The sequence below is a fragment of the Mustela putorius genome, unplaced genomic scaffold (assembly GCF_011764305.1).
Source record: "Mustela putorius furo isolate JIRA1106 unplaced genomic scaffold, ASM1176430v1.1 tig00003901_pilon_pilon_pilon, whole genome shotgun sequence".
Taxonomy (NCBI): domain Eukaryota; kingdom Metazoa; phylum Chordata; class Mammalia; order Carnivora; family Mustelidae; genus Mustela; species Mustela putorius.
This window is the reverse complement of record NW_025422049.1, coordinates 14107083-14124752: the sequence shown is the minus strand read 5'-3', so window position 1 is coordinate 14124752 and position 17670 is coordinate 14107083.

Below are 17670 nucleotides of genomic sequence, written 5' to 3'. Positions count from 1 at the left end.
CCATCCCCCCACCCCTCTCCCCTCTAAAATCCTCAGTTTGTTTCTCAGAGTCCGCTGTCTCTCATGGTCTGTCTCCCCCTCTGATTTCTGCCCTTCATTTTTCCTTTCCTTCTCCTAAAATCCTCCATGTTATTCCTTATGTTCCACAAGTAATTGAAACCATAGGATAATTGACTTTCTCTGCTCAACTTATTTCACTCAGTATAATCTCCTCCAGTCCCACCCATGTTGACACAAAAGTTAGGTATTCATCCTTTCTGATGGCTGGTAATATACCATTGTATATATGGACCACATCTTCTTTATCTGTCTGTTGAGGGGCATTTCAGCTCTTTCCACAGTTTGGCTGTTGTGGACATTGCTGCTGTGAACATTGGGGTAACACCAAGGAAATACCACCAAGTTAACCCCAATTAATTACTTACAATACTACACAGTTCGGTCAAACCATTAGAATATATCATCGTGGATGAAGGCATAACACATGATTATAGACCTGAACCCCGGACAAGCACCTCTAAAGAGGGAGGAGTATATAATTGTCCTAAATTTCACCATTTCTCTTCCAGATGGCAGCACATAGGGCCCATGCTGTCACTGCCTTTATCTCCATCCAGGATGGGAAAACAGATATCACCCCTTTATGGATGGAAAATCTTTTCTACCCAGCACTAGCGAGCCTATGACCACATTAGTCATTCCTGAAACAAAATAGAGCATTTAGGATATACCAGCATTTTTGCAAAATCTAACACACATGCCCTTGAGAAAGCTCTGGGAGCTTAAGTCATATCCATAAAGCCTTCTACATTGGTGAGTATGTTTCATTGCCTCCCTATGAAATTTCAGGTCTCACTTAGCCAAGAGAATGGAAATACCTTCAAAGGATTATAGTGTCATGGATCCTCAATATCATCTTCATGAAAGATTCACTAATCACATTTTAAAAACAAAAGTCCCAGAAGTGAGTTACACTATTTAGTAGAGTCAGTAGAAAGATCTTGGTGCCTAGACCATGCTGTCCAGCCATTGTTTGCCACTATAACTTTGAGCATTTATGTATTAAATTATCTGTACCACTTCCTGGTATTGGTTTTGATTCTTGAGTTTACTTGAACCTGCTTCCTGCACACTGATTTCTAGTACATATATAACATGGCAGTAGTTCTCTTGTTGGTCCAGTTCAGCGAAAAGCCTAGTTGTAACTGTATTTCATCAACCCCATTTGCTTCATAGTAACCCAATAGAGAACCTTGTAAAATTTGTTTTCCCTATGAATGGAAGACTCATCCCTTTGGGCATAAAGTCTAGTTTTGTGCACATCTAAAGAAAGGGAACAAACAGTTGGTAAATGCCTACTTTATGCCAGGCCCAGTGTTAAGTGCTTTAATTTGTTAATGATACTCACTTAAGTTCACATTACTAAAAATAGAATATCCATTTCTGGCATTTAGTGCTCACCACACCCTTATAAGGTCAGTGTTATAAATTTGATTTTAAGATAGTGGGCCCTCATGCATTCACCCCATTCTTCAGCATGTCCTTTCTAAATCTTCTCCAGCTCTACTCTGTATTTAGTGAAGGACAATCATTACAAATGTATGCAGAATTCCAGGTGTGGACTCAAAGTAAATTTGAACAAGATAACTTTTTTTGAAATTAATGATGATTTTAAAATGGCATGCAGTAATTCTTGGAATTTTTGGATTTCATCAGTATCTTGAGAGAAGAGTCATTGTGGACTCTCCCCTGAAAGCTGTACTTCTTTTTCTTAAGTTGTATTTGATGACACAAAACCCACCACTCTAAAAATATAGCTGGAATGTTTTAATAAATATGTATCCTTAAAACAACACTGAAGTTTATCTTTCTTCCCTCTCACAAGATTTTCCTACAGTTTTCCCCCAATGATATTAATAATAATAATGGCTACAATTTACTGACCACTTACTATACACATGTCAGGCATTATTATACTCTGATTTCTGTGTATTTTCCTCTTCAATTCTCACAATGACTCCTTTATATATCTTTCGTTATTATTTCTATTATGCAGATGAGGAAATCAAAGTTTAAAGTAGTTAAGAAAATTATCCGTAGACACAGAACTAGTGAGTATGAGGTAAGACTCAAATCCAGATACATCTAATAACAGAGCCCATATTCCCACATAGTATATTCCTATTCATCTCTAACAGGATTCAACAAACTACCACCTATAGGCCAAATCCAGCCTACTGTCCATTTTAAAAATAAAATTTTGTTGGCACCCAGCCAAGTGTATTTATTTACAAATTGTCCATGGGTGCTTTCATGCTAGTATGTGTATGGCCCATCAAACCAAAATTACTTATTATCTGGTCCTTTACAGAAAAGGTTTCCTGATCCCTGATCCACAACATATTAAAGTATTAAATTAGACTGGCCTTTGGGGCATCTCACCATTTATTTATATCTCCTTTCAAATGTCCTATTTATCCCTAGTTTTTTGTTTCTCACTTCTAAATTAATCCCATATTCATGATAAAACAATGGGATTTTGGGGGTGCCTGAGTGGCTCAGTTGGTTGAGTGTCTGACTTTGGATTTTGGCTGGAGTCATGATCTTGGGGTTGTGGGATCCCTCCCTGCATAGGGCTCCATGCTCAGTGTGGAATCTGCTTGTCCTACTCCCTCTGCTTCTCCCCCAACTCTCTCTCTCTCTCTATATATATATATATGTGTGTGTGTGTGTGTGTGTGTGTGTATGTGTGTGTATTTCTCCATCTCTGGAATAAATAAATGAAATATTTTTTTAAACTTAAAAAAAATGAGATTTTGTAGAGGCTTGCATAGGATGCTTTGGGTAATCTAAATAAATAAATTCCATTGGTGCCCTTTTATCAACATGCAAACTTTCTGTGTCAGACCACTCCAAAAGATTATCTAGGTGTGGTTGTGGGGACCATTTGCTGTTCGCCTTCCAGCAAGCATTCTACTTTTGCCAATGGACCCTAATGGACCCTAATTTTCATATAGAGACCCAACTTCTTTCCCACTTTAGTCCACCTTCCTGGTTGGAATTCCACCTCCAGCCCTGAGACCCAGGTGTAACTCAATGGTCACACAGCATTTGTCTGGCCACTGTGACTCCAGGTGTGGACTTGTGTCCTAAACTTATCAATCAGAGTAGATTTTATGGTTTTTCTTGGAAATGCTGGAGAAGTATTTTCATTTTTTCCTAGTGGAATGGGATATGGAAAGATAATCTGAATTACCGCTGACAGCCATCTCTGAGTAAGAGGAGAGCCCATTTAAGAAAACAGACATTCTGGGGGCTCCTGAGTAACTCAGTTAAGTGTCCAACTCTGACTTTGGCTCTGGTCATAATCTCAAGGTCGTGAGTTCAAACTCCACGTTGGCTGTGCACTGGGCATGGAGCCTGTTTAATATTCTCTCTCTCTCTCTCCATGTCCCCTCTGCCCTTTCCCTGCTCTCTCTCTCTCTCCATCTCCCTCTAAACAAACAAACAAAAAACAAACACAATACAGACATTCTGAGGAAGCAGAACTGAGAGGTAGGGAGAAACAAAATCTTCATGATGGTTTTTTGAATCACTGAATCTAGCTGTGCCTGAAGGTGTTTAGCCATGTGAGCTAATAAAATCTTTTTATAGATGTACATTAGGTAGGGTTTTCTGTGTTTTGAATCCCAGAGTCATGACAAAATGATTTCACCTACTGAAACTAAACTATTTTAGCTTAATATATCAATTTGAGTAATCAATGCCTACCAAGAGAAGGGAAAAGTTCTTACATTGCATTGATAAGGTATTGGGCAATCTTATGCAGTGTGACCCATGTTTAACCCTCTAATACAGAAATTCCCAGCTTAATTCCTGAAGGATATTTTCTCCTGGATGTGGGACTTATGGTTGATAGTTCTTTTCTTTCTGGCAAAGGGCACAGAAAGAGGAAACAAGAGCTAGGGAAAGTATACTTCCCCGTCTGGGGGGTTTTATATTGGCTTTAAGTAGTTGGAGACCTGATCTTTAATCTTGTACTGATTGCTATTGAACTGACAAGGATTTTGACACTGCTTTATAGTGATCTTTCACTGGCTGAGGTGTTTACCCCGTTTATTCTCCTGAGGACAGTGTTAAGTAAATCAGTGCAAGTGGCTAAGTCCAGACATGCTGACCTGGGAGCCTCTGTACAGTAGCATTTTATTATTACAAATGATTAGATTTCCAAAATACAGTGCATTACTCCCAGGCTAGCATAGCAGTCCCTGAGCCCAATTCAGTGCTAAAGCAGGAGTAATGGTTAGTAGCCTTAGAATGCCTCTTATATATATAATTTTCTTGGCAAAGACTGGGAGCCTGGCCTTTTATATGTCCTCTAGATTTGACTCTAAGCACTATCTTTGTAATTTAGACTCGTGAAAAATGTTTTAGAAATACCACCTCAGTGGAAGTTCCTTTCCCAGGAAAAATTAATGCACTATGTATTTGTCACAGGTGGGAATTTTAATAGACTTACTGTTCATTTGGAAAATGTAGACAAATTAATTTTTGACAGCCCAAGGCTGGTAAAATTACCACATATGTCAGTGCCTATTTTTGATATATGGCCTTGATTAACACCCAGATGCCTAGGGATGCAGACTGTGGAAAGTGAGAGGTGAGGTGGAGCCTGACATCTGCATTTCTGCCATGAGCTTTATTTGTGGTAACAGGTTACAACTCAAGCAATTAGTGCACACTGAAAGCCCACTATGGCTGGGAGGCAGAAATGTCTATGACAAATTTTCTGCCTTTACGGGGTTTACAACCATGGCAGGGTTTATGAGGCCTTTGATGGTGATGATAGGTATAATGAAGGTCAGAGTGACATTGAACTGAGTGCTTATTGTTTTCCCACTAATCTGCTTAGCGTTTTACAGACATTTTCTCATTTACTCCGAGAACCCTATGAGGTATATGCACCACTATGTCCATTTTGCAGATTCAGAAACACACGTAGAGCCATCAAGCCATGAGACAAGGGTCACAAAACCAAAATTCACCCCTGGGTTTGCCTGACTCAACAACATCAATTTTTAACCACTGTAATACAAATAACTAAGCCATAAGATGGCCCATAAGATAAATCTGAAAGAGAACTCCAAAAATCACAGACTCAAATATTTCCCAGACTGGAAGGACTTGGGGGGAGATGGAAGCCAGTTAGTGATCCTAAAAGAACACTGGACGGCAGTGGTGAGGTCAACACTATGCTCTGAGAATTGATGCAAGGGAGCAAGGCAAGGTAGCTTTCCTAACTTTCTGTTTCCAGTAGTCTGTCTAGGTTAGCTTCTCCCAACCAACAAGGAGACTGGAATTCACATACTTCAAAATACTGGCTGACGTCAGCACTACTAGAAAAGTAAACTTCAGATTTGAATTTGGCAGACAGGACCTTCCACCTCATTTCTGGCCACTCTTTGAACAATCACTTATAAAGCAACTATGGGCAAAGTATTGTGTTAGCTATATTTAGAAAAGGTAGAGATGAGTGAGACTTGGTCCCTATACTCAAATTATTTCCTAAGGCAGAGGTCAATATTTTATGTAATGATTCAGATAGTGAATGATTTAGACTTTGGGGACCCAGTAGTATCTTACAACTACTCAACTCTGCCATTATAGTATGAAATGAGTCATATAAAATGCATAAATAAATGGATCAATAGAATTTTATTTACAAAAATAGGCAGTGGGTGAGAGTTGGCTTGTGGGTCAGAAATTGCCAACTTGTCTTCTAAGACATGGTTTTTAACCTTGGCTGTACATTACAATCACTTGGAAAAGCTGTAACAAATGCTGTTGTCTGAGTCTCACTCCTAAAGATTCTCATTTAACTGTTCTGTCATAGGGCTTGGATCAGGACTCTTAAAGGTCCCAGATGATTTTCATGTGCTGGTAATATTAAGAACTACTGCTTTAAAGGAAAACAGACTTGTTATTAGCCCTAGTATGAAACATGGGCCAGAATCAAGTTGTGAACAGGTTCCATGGGAATATAGGGAAAATAAACAACTTGTTTCAACCAAGGAAGTCAGGTTAGTCTTCCTGGAGGAAAAGGCACATGAGTTAGCAAAGGGAGAAAAGGGCAGTTCAGGCAACCTCAGCACATTACTATTACTACTACTATTACTATCCATATTCATCTGCAAAGCTGTTGTCTACGTGCTTTATATACATTAAGGCACAGAATTGTCACAAAAACTCTCTGAGGCAGGCATTATTGTCATTTTTTTTCTTTTAGAGGAAACTAAGACTTAAAAACAGTGAGAAATTTGCCTTTGGTCACACAGGTAAATGGCTGAGTGGCCATAGTGCCAGTGTATACATACAAATATGATAAAATGGGAAGTAAATCACAAAAACCATAAACACTGAATACAATATAGTTGTTATCTGGTGGCAACAAAGGGAACAAAGAAATAAGATAGACTGGGAACACATAGGCAGATATAAGTTTCTAGGTTGATATCTTAGTATTTTTTCCACTGGGCAGTAGGTTCACAAGTGTTCATCATTTTGTCTTTATCAATCAATCAATCCATGTGTGGGCCAATGATGGCGATATATCATGATATCTAACAATAAATGATGTAATATATATTATGACATAATATATATGTTAGATACCATGGCATATTTATATCATGCATATAAATATGTAAATAATCCAACTGTGTATACCAGATGTAAAAAAGAGAGGAGAGAGAAGAGGAGGAGAGGAATAGGGAAAGAGACAGAGGTCATGTTGGAGAATTGGGAAGATTTAAGAGGAGGAATTATTATTATTATTTTTTTACTTGACAGAGAGAGATCACAAGTAGGCAGAGAGGCAGGCAGAGAGAGAGAGGGGGAAGCAGGTTCCCAGCTGAGCAGAGAGCCCAATGCGGGGCTTGATCCCAGGACCCTGGGATCATGACCTGAGCTGAAGGCAGAGGCTTTAACCCACTGAACCACCCAGGTGCCCCAGGAGAAGGAATTATTTAAAATACAAAATTCCCCACTCACCTTTGGCCTCCAACAACTCTTCATTAACCCTAGCAACCTATATAGTCACCCCAAGAGTAGGATTATCAAGCTCAGTCAGGCTTCATGTCCCTGAGAGGTCCTTATGCCCTGAAGGATTTTCATTAAGTCTGGGAGGCTAAGGAAGGAGTGGGTCTCTCAGGCTTGTCAAATTGTCATGTACTTCCTTTTTGCTGCCAACATCGAGAGGAGGTCCAGGAGAAGTATTTAACAACATGGCTTCCCATGGTAACCCAGCTCTACCTTTCCTCTTCCTTTCATGCTCCTACTTTCCCCAAATGATGACAACTATCTGCTTCCCTTGGAGAAACAAGGGTGACTTTGAGATACACGGTAATTTGACCCAATACTTCTTACCTACCTATTAGTTTTTGTCATAGTTCCTTTCTTTCCTTCATCATTGTTCTGAGAACAGAGCCTAAATCTAGGATTCTGAAACAAAAGCTGTGACAAAGCAGTGGTCAGGGACAGTTACCTTTATTTCCCCATTTGATATAGTGTTTATAACAGACATCAAATGAGATAAAACTGCAGCAACTTTGTGATGAGGCATTTAAGATATCTGAGAACTTTCTGGAAATGGTCCTATGTGAGTCCACAGAACCTTACAGAAGGCTCACAATCTAGTGGGCTTACCTTAAGGCTTGCCACAGTAGGGTTGTCCTTTTTCCTTTAGCACTATCTGAGATGTCTGAGGCACAAGCCCTGCCACCACTTCCCCTTCCCCTATTCAGTGGCTCCGGCGTTCTCTCTCCCCTACTGCTACTTCTCTGTCTTAAGTGTTTCCTTCTCACATCTCTATTTTTCCTTCTTTTTGTGTCCTGATTTTTTTTCTTTTCTGGTTTTTCTTCTTTTTCTTTTTCATTTTCTTTTCTTTTCTTTATTTCTATTCCCATGCCCTATAGCATTCCCCACTCCTTTCTATTTCTGATTTCCTCTCTCCTGGCATCTCTCTGTCTCTTCTTTTCTCTTCCCCTTCCCTCCCCTTCCTTTTCCTCCTCCCTCTTCTCTCCCTCTCTCTGTTAGCATTATTTTTAACAGCAAAGCATCTCCATCCTCCATATTTCCATTCCTCTTCCAATTTCTCTTATTCAAAATTAAAATGGAAGGGAGCCCAATCCCCTAGACTACTAATATGCAGTGGGAGATTTGAAACAGTCAGCCTAGGAGCTACCTCTACTGGAATCCTCAGAGGGTTATATTTTAGCAACAGACACACTAAGCATGTATGTAGGTGTGTGCGTTGGGGCCATGTTGTGGGTGGAGAGTGCTGGACTGGTAGAGCTCCCTATGTTTGCTTCATCACCAGCCCCAAAATGCTGGATCTGGAGCCCATTCCAAGGCCAAATATGGCTATTGAACAGATGTCCCTGAGATAGAGACAGCCAGTAAGCCAAAGCAAAGGGCAAGTTAATTCCCCAAGGAATCATGGCAGAGCAGACAATCTTTATGGAGAGGTTGGGGCAGGTCAACCAGCTCAGCACAGGAAAACAGCTGCTGGAGAAGGAGTATATGCAGTCTTCCCTTATCTGCTTAGCAAGTAAGGGCCAGGCCTGAAAATGGCTTGCATTTCTAAATGAAGTTTATTTTGACATATGGCCATAACCCATTTAAAGGATCTGTGGACATATGTGTCCTAGCACACTCAGATGCCAGGAGATGACCAGAAGAACAAGAAGCCAAGCAGTTCATGTACACAGGGAGTTACTGAAGAGCCTTCAGGCACCTCACCTCTCTGACCATTGTCCCAGCCCTGCTTGGATAGATCAGTTTGTACAGAACTGCAGCAAAAGGCCCTAGGTTAGAAATGAATTTTACACCTGAATTTGTGTATTTCAGTTGAGGTTGCTATAATTTAAATCTAATTGAATATTGAGCATACCAGATTAGCAAATTATTATATTAGTCTTAAAGGTTAATTGCTATGACAAAAAAATCTGATATCTTAGGGACTTGTCATAATAAAAGGTTTATTTCTCACTCATTCCATACCCTCTTCATACCATAAGGTGTTAGACAGGCTGCCTTCCACAATGTATTTCTAGGTTCCAGTCTCCTCCCATCTTCTTCTAGAGCCTTGATGTTCTCTACTAGAACCTCTGCATCCAACCAGCATACAAAGGGAGCAGAAGAGGAGGACAAGTCCAGTCTTATTGGATGCCAAAGGAGGGAACACAGATGGAAGTTGGTAGTAAAAATTTCACCAGTCTCTGTCACAGAGTTGTAACAAAGGGGCCTGCTCATGTGTGTGTGTGCATGTGTGTGTGTGTGTGTGTGTGTGTGTGTGTGTGTACTATAAGCAATAAGCTCACAGTGACATAGCATACATATATATTTAATCATTGACGGAACTGGAATTTGAACTCAGATCTACCTGACCCTAAATACTACCACTACTAGCTAATATTTGCTGAGCACATACCAGGTTCTAGGTATTATTCTAAGTACCTCACATATGCATTAAAGTCATTATCCTCACAAAACCCAGTTGCAGATAAGTGCCACTATTATCCTCAGTTTATAGATGAAAAAGCCAAGACCGAGACAAGCTAAGCAAAAACACTTGTCCAAGATCACACAGCTGCTAAGTGATAAAACCAGGACTAGAACTCATTTTCTTACCAATATTTTGTGCAGACACTAGTTTATGTGCATCTGAGAGCATCTAAGAGAGAAGATAGTTCTGGTCCTGGAAGAAATTAATTGGCTCCTAATTGAGAAGCTAGGCATCCACGTATGTTATATTCAAATAAAAATATGATACATTATGTTTAGGGATAAGAATATACAGTTATGTTAATATTATGAGAGGAGGATTCATGGAATTGGTAGACTAGACTATTATTTAGAAGGTAGTAGGTATTGGGGTACCTGGGTGGCTCAGTCAGTTAAGCATCTGCCTTCAGCTCTGGTCAGGATCTCAGGATCCTGGGATAGAGCCCCATGTCAATCTCCCTGCTCAGTAGGGGGTCTGCTTCTCCCTCTCCGTTGGTCCCTCTCCCATCTCATTCTCTTGCTTTTAACTAACTAACTAACTAAATAAATAAAAAGTGTTTTTTTTAAAGAAGGTATTGATAATCACAGTTTTAATGTTTCTCTAGATTGTGGTTTATAGATTTACCTCTTAAAAACAGTGTGCTGGAATGTCCTACTGGGGGACAGTAGCAACTTTCTCAAAGGTGATAGGATGCAGAACATTATAAAGCTTCCTGACAAGGCAGACAGGAAAAATTCCCCTTAATAAAATGTCCTAACTCTTAGGTATATAGCCCAAAGAATTGGAAAAAATATGCAAACAAAAACATATATATAAATGTTCATAGCAACACCATTCAAAATATCCAACATGTGGAAACAACATAGATGTCCATCAAACAATGAGTGGATACACAAAATGTGGCATATCCATACAATGAAATATTATTTAACCATAAAAGGAATGAAATTCTGACACATCCTGCAACATGGATAAACTTACACCAAGTGAAAGAAGCCAGATCCCCAAAGGCTGCATTTATTTGATTTCATTTATATAAAATACACTGAAGAGATGAATCGAGACGGAAAACTGTTATTGGTTACCAGGGGCTAGAGTGAGGGAGAAATGAAGACTGGCTAATTAATGGATATGGGGTTTCTTTTGGGAGTAATGAAAATGTTCTGGAAGTAGAGAGTGTGATGGTTATACTACATTGTCAATGTACTAAATGTCACTAATGGTAAATTTTATGTTATTGTGTTTTTCCATACATAAAAAAAGTCATAACTCTCACTTATACCTACAAAGAGGGACTTTAAGTGATTTAAAAATAAGATCTAAATGAGTTCTTAAGGATGTTATGCTACATGAAATAAGCCAGTCACAAAAGGGCAAAAACCTTATGATTCTCTTATCTAAAGTATCTAAAGTACTCCAACTAATAGGAAAAACAAAAACAAAAACAAATAAAACAAAAAAAGAATGGTTTTACCAGGGGATGGGGGAGGGGAGAAATGGGAAGTTGTTGTTTAGTGGGTATAGAGTTTCAGTTTTGCAAAATGAGACAGTTCTAGAGATCTGTTGCACAACACTGTGACTATACTTAACACACTGAACTGTACACTTAAAATGGTTAAGATGGTAAATTTCATATCATGTATTTTTTACCACAATTAAAATAATTTAGAATACTTTAAAATTTAAAAATAGGTGGGGCACCTGGGTGATTCAGTCAGTTAAATATCTGCCTTTGACTCAGCTCATGATCCCAGAGTCCTGGGATCTAGCCCTGCATGGGTTCCACTCTGAGCTCCTTGCTTAACTGGCAGCCTGCTTCTCCCTCTCCCTCTGCCTGCCCCTCCCCCTGCTGGTGTGCTCACTCTCTCTCGCTCTCTCTCTCTGTCAGATGAATAAATAAAATATTTTAAAAATTAAATTACAATAAAATAGGAGAAATATATATAAATAGAATCATGGTTGGAATCTTAGGGATTCTGGCTCTACTAGAGTTTCCTACAAAAAAAAAAAAAGATATTTATAGAAAACCTTGTGGCCTAGTCTTTCAGAATAAGAGTTTCTTGTCTCACCCCATATTGTTGATGTCACCTGGGACCAGGCAGTACCCAGAATTTTCTTGATATACGTTTATATTTTTGTGTAACTAATGAGAAGCTATGGGTGAATTTATGTGTGAACCGCCTACTGGAGCTTTAATGGCTGAAAAGCCTCTTTTATTTCCCTTCCTCTTCCCTCCTGTTTCCTATGTGTTGACTGATATGCTCAGATGTTCTTCGACCAAGAGAACCAATGAGCAAAAACTGATCACTATTGTTCCTTATGGGTTATCCTGGTAAGAAATTTAACTGCAAGGACTTAAGGACCACACTATGATTACCTTACATGATGTGTGAATTCCAATAATAAAGGCAGGTGGAATCATTAATGATTGTGTACATCCTATACAAGAAGACCCACCAGAGAGCTACTAGCCTGCCTGCTGGTCATACTAGTTTTTTGAGGTCTGTCACATATTGTAAAGAACAGAAAGACTGGTACATTACCCAAGATGAATGCTTTGGAGTCAAACAGCCCTGAGCTCAGCCACTTACAGTTTGTGTGAGCTTGAACTTGTCACTTAATCTTCACAGACCTCAATTCTCCCATTTGTTAGGGATTGTACTTTGTGGCATTGTTTTGCAGATGATACAATATATGTGAAGGACTAAGCCAGATTCTGGCACATGGAAAGTAGGCAGTAAATGTCAGTTCTTTTCTCTGCAAGAAGTTGGCCTTTACCTGCAGGGAGAGGGACTCAGAGGCCATAATCCAACAGATCAATTGAGTCCAGAGAGACACATTAGTTTCCTTCTATCATAAAATATCTAACATCCACATTTTCCTCCCAACCTGAGTTGGAAAACTTTCTTAACTATCTCTCACTTTCCATGTACATTCTCTCCTGCATAAGAACACGTTCTTGCTTATCCAGTGAATTCAGAGCTATATGTATTCTCCCCTCAATTCTCTCATACTCAGGCTTTCCAATTTTTTTCAAGCCTTCTCTCAACATAGTCAATACCAGAATTTTCTCTCACACCTTTTTGTGTCATGTTTATGCCATCCTTTCCTGTTCTTCAAATGGCTTCTGCAATTGACTTTCATACAGTCAAAACTTAGTGCAAAATCTCCTTGGGTACGGTCTTTTCCAACGGGTAAACCCCCTTCATAGTCACTCTCCACAAGCCTTCAATTTATGCAAAATGTTTTTTCTTTGCTTCAATGGATTTAGGTTTGCATCTGTGTCCTTCTTCCACATTTTTTTCCACCATGCAAACAGTTATGCTATCCACAAACATTACCATTTGTCTAGATGGTAGGTGTCGCAAGGGCAGGAATTGTGATTGACGGTTTATCTTCCAACATATGAAATAGATTCCTATATACACAGAAAGCCACTTGTGGGAAAACATCTCTGGGAGGCAAGCAGGGAGTACACAGGTATTTTCAGTGCAGACATGGATCAGACAAGAGAGGCCAATTAGCGCTCAACAGCCTAAATCCTAAAACCTCACACTTTTTGCTGCCATCACTTTGCAGACAAAACATAGTCCTACTAGCAGAGGATTGGGGAGGGAAGGGGGAGGAAAATTACCCTGTGCTTGTGTCCTCCCCCTAAGTATAATTCAAATGCAATGAGGTAACAATCTCAATCAGTGGTTAAGGCAGGAGAGGGAATTTCTCTACCCTGACTAGGCAGTTATGTTCTCTTGAGCAAGTTAGTCTTTTAACTTCCTCTTCTGTACAGTGGGATGATAATAATAGTATCTACTTGACAAGATTTATTGTGAAGCTTAAATGACATGTAAATCAATTAGTACAGGGCCTGGTATACATTAACAAGTGTTAATGCTGCTGCTGCTGATGATGGTTTTAAGACAACTTGCTTTGAAGAAGGACTGTCTCAGTCTTATACTGAGAATTACCAACAAGTCTATCATTTCAACTAGACTACTATTCTACCATGCAAAATGAGCACATATTAATCCTGAACTAACTTTTGGAGTGCATATATAGGATAAGTTATCTCTCGGGGTTGCCTCGGAGGGATTATAGTCAAGAGGCATTGTTAAATGTGTATCTGATGGGATGGTCGAAAAGAATGGCTTCACTAGCTCCCAGATACCCTGGCTGCTGGCTGTGGTACATAGTCTCGCCTTCTAGTCTCTGAGTAAGATTCAGAGACTCCATTCTGGACAATTGACAAACTAACCCAGGCATGTAAGGTTAGGCTCCCTTAAGCACATACCAGATTTCTTTCTGGAAAGAACTTAGTGTATGTAATTCAAGCCCTTTTGCCATTTCAGGTAAGACTGAGATTCCGATGAAGCTTAACATAGCTGCTTAATCAAGCATGGTCTTGGTCCCTTAGAACTTTCCTCTTAGAGGGAAAGTGTTCTCTGTCACCTTGGTTTTCTCTTTATAGCTTATACTCTCTCCACTCTTCATTATTATTTTGTATACAATAGGGGATTTTTTAATTATATACATAGGTAATACCGAAAAGCCAAAACTTAAAATCCATAAGGTAACTTCCTAACACAAACACTACCACTAATTTACTGTGTCCTTCCTGCTGCTTTATTTTGCTATGCACTGTATTGTATGTTGCTGTCATGCTATAACAGTGTGATGTAATAGGAGGTAAACGGTCTGTGGGGTCAGAAAACCTGTGTTTAGGTCTTGATGTTTCACTCATGAGCTATATCAATTTTGGCCTACTTTCTTAATCTCTCTTGGCTTCTATTTCCTCATCCACACCATGAAAGTGAATAATGTCTACTTCATAGGACTGTTGTAAAGTTTATGGGTAATAGCATATATAAAGATGCTCAGCACATAAAAAGAAATTCTCCTATGTTAAAAAGAAAACTGCAGGCCCTGTATGGCGTCATTAAGGTTCAGGCCCCATGTCGGTAAGCTAATACTTAATACATAACCTAACTGCTGTTTCAGCCTCCCAGAATGTAACCTTTAACTGGTTACCATGGAATTTCCTGTTTAGCACTAGGAATTTTACTGATAGACCCCTTCCATTCCCCTTAGGCGTACAACCTTGTTTAAAGCAATGGATTCTTTACGAATAATTTCCTTTTTTTGACTCCTTTTCTACTTTAAAATTTTTCCCTTTTCCATAGCCCTTTGGAACTCCTCTCTACTTGCTAGATGGAAAGCTGCCCAATACATGAATTAATTTAAAAAGCCAATTACATCTTTAAATTTTATTTGGTTGGATTTTTGTTATTCTACTCTTCAGCATGCATCTTTTATCATGTATCTAGTAATTTTTATGCAAGGACCTATCGAGTGCTATGAATTTTTGTTGTTGTTGATTTGCTTTATTCTTTCACATACCACCATGTTTGAACTCTTGTCACCTTACAATATCTGTCTTAATATCTGGCAGAACTGGTCCCTTCTCATTCTTCTTCTCTTCCCCATCAATGTATCATTGTTTGTTTATTCTTGTAAATTGATAATTAAATAAAGTTATTCGATAAACTAAATAAATAATTTAGGTTAATCGTTAACCATAGTAATCTTTTTAAATTTTTTTTTTTAGTGTTCCAAGATTCACTGTTTATGTACCACATCCAGTGCTCCATGAATTACGTGCCCTCCTTAATACCAACTACCAGGCCCTCCTAACCCCCTCACCCATCCCTCCAAAACCCTCAGTTTGTTTCTCAGAGTCCATAATCATTAATAAATATAAAATTCTTTATTGAGGGAGGGGCAGAGGGAGAGGGAGAGAGTCTTAGCTCTACACCCAGCACAGAGCTCTACTCAGGGATCTATCTCAGGACCCCTGATCATAATCTGAGCCAAGGTCAAGAGTCAGATGCTTAACTGACTAGCCACCTGGGTGCCCCTCTTTTTGTTACTCTTTTAATTTGTGTGAAATTGCAGTCAAATGGCAAACATTTGGCATCAGATAAGAATCTTTTTCAATATTCTGCACATTTAAACTGAGGCTTAACTCTGTCTATCTGGCTAAAATCATGGCCCAGTCTGGTAGTGGTTGAGTGGGAATATGAGGCAGTAGCAGAACATACTCACAAACCAAGCATAGAATCCCTATGCTACTACTTACTAATCATTTTATTTTGGACAGTTTTCTCATCTGTAAAATCAGAATAATAATTCCTAGCTCAAGAGTTGCCATGAGCATTAAATGAGATAATTCAGGTAAATATCATGGCACCTACCAAGTGTGCAATAAAAAATTGCTGATTGGGGTGCCTGGGTGGCTCAGTTGGTTAAAGCCTCTGCCTTCAGCTCAGGTCATGATCCCAGGGTCCTGGCATGGAGCCCTGCACTGAGCTCTCTGCTCAGCAGGGAGCCTGCTTCCTCCTCTCTCTCTCTGCCTGCCTCTCTGCCTACTTGTGATCTCTGTCAAATAAATAAAATCTTTAAAAAAGAGAGAGAGAGAGCTGATACTCAATGTGCTTTTGTATTTAACTCTGACAGATTAAGTAACTAAACCATAGTCATGAACCAAGTTAAGGACAGATCTAGAAACTAAACATAGATTTGTCTGACTCTAAAACCCAGGTTCTTCTTATTACATATCATATTGTTTCAATCTAACATGCAAACAATCCATTGCATTGCAAAAGAAAACTGCTTAGTAGGGGCTCAATAAAAAGATAGCTAGTTATAACCAATGTGATTCTACTATTTTTAAAAGTGCAATATATTCCTGATCCTCTAAACCTACACTATTCTTCAAGCCTTGTCATAGTTTAGACTTCAGAGCTGGAAGACAGTCTTACATCATTTATGAAGGCTCCTCCAACTAATTCACTGAAATGGAAGCAGAATAGAGTGCTAGGCAATAGTTGCTCTGCACTGACAAAGTCTAAATCTAAGTGCTTTCACTCACCACCTGTTCGACCTTGGGGGAGTTCCCTGACTGCTCTGTGCCTCAATTTCCTTATCTTTAAAAGTGGAGTAAAACTGGTACCACACTCAATAGTGTTGAGAGAATTAAAGAAGTTAATACTGACAATACCTGGCACATATTCAGTGCTCAATAAACACTAAGTCTTATTATTATTACTATTAGTGATTATTTCTCTCTTCTGACTTTCCATAGCACCTTTTATACTGGTACTAGTTTACATGTAATTTCTTACATAGCTATGAAGTGCTTTCTGCTAATCTGTTGGGTGTGTATTGTGTCTTTTAAACTAGATTGAAAACTCCTAGAGGCAGAAACCCTTTCTTGGGCTTTGAATCTCTCATAACATCTGGCACAGTGCTGGGCACAGCATATTTGCTGAAGAAATTCTTGTGGATTGAAATTGTACATGAACCTCAGGACAAAGGACAGTCAGAAAGATTCTTTGGTGTATTTTAAAATAACTTAATGTCCTCACCATCTCCCATTGCTCTACAGAGAGCCACATTAAAGCTTTCAGCCCTGACAACTAATGACCAAATCCCCAGGAGCTCTGTGGCTTGCTTCATGGTCTGTGCCTCATGATTCTCCAGGACAGAGGGCACAGAAGCAGAGAGAATGTAATTGAGAATTCAATCTTCTGCACACAAAACCTGCAGGGCTAGACTCCAATGGCCCTTTGCAGGATGTACTTCATACTGGTTTCCTGCAACGTAATTTCAGGAAAGGTCTAAAAATGATAGAAACACCTCAGGATTTAGGTATATAGGGTAGGGAGGAATGGGTTGGTAGGGAGTGGGTAATAGGGAATGATCTATTTTAGGAAAATAACCTGCAAGGTTTTTTTGTTTTGTTTTGTTTTGTTTTGTTTGTTTTTTGTTTTTGTTTTTTATTAAGCTTGAGTGGAGGTTTGCAAAATGGAGGAGGCTGCCAACCCACACAGTGGTCACCAATCCCAGCAAGCAGAAATTGTGCCATCATCTAAATTCAGTCTCAGGCTCTGGAACTAGACAGCCTACGTGTGAATCCTTGCTCTGCCACTTGATAACTATGTGGCCTTTTTCTTTGGAAAGAAGAAGCAAAGAATCAGATGTTGAAGTTAGGAACATAGAGGACTTTTGCTCAAGAGCCCTAATGCTTTGGCCCATGGTTATCGGAGATG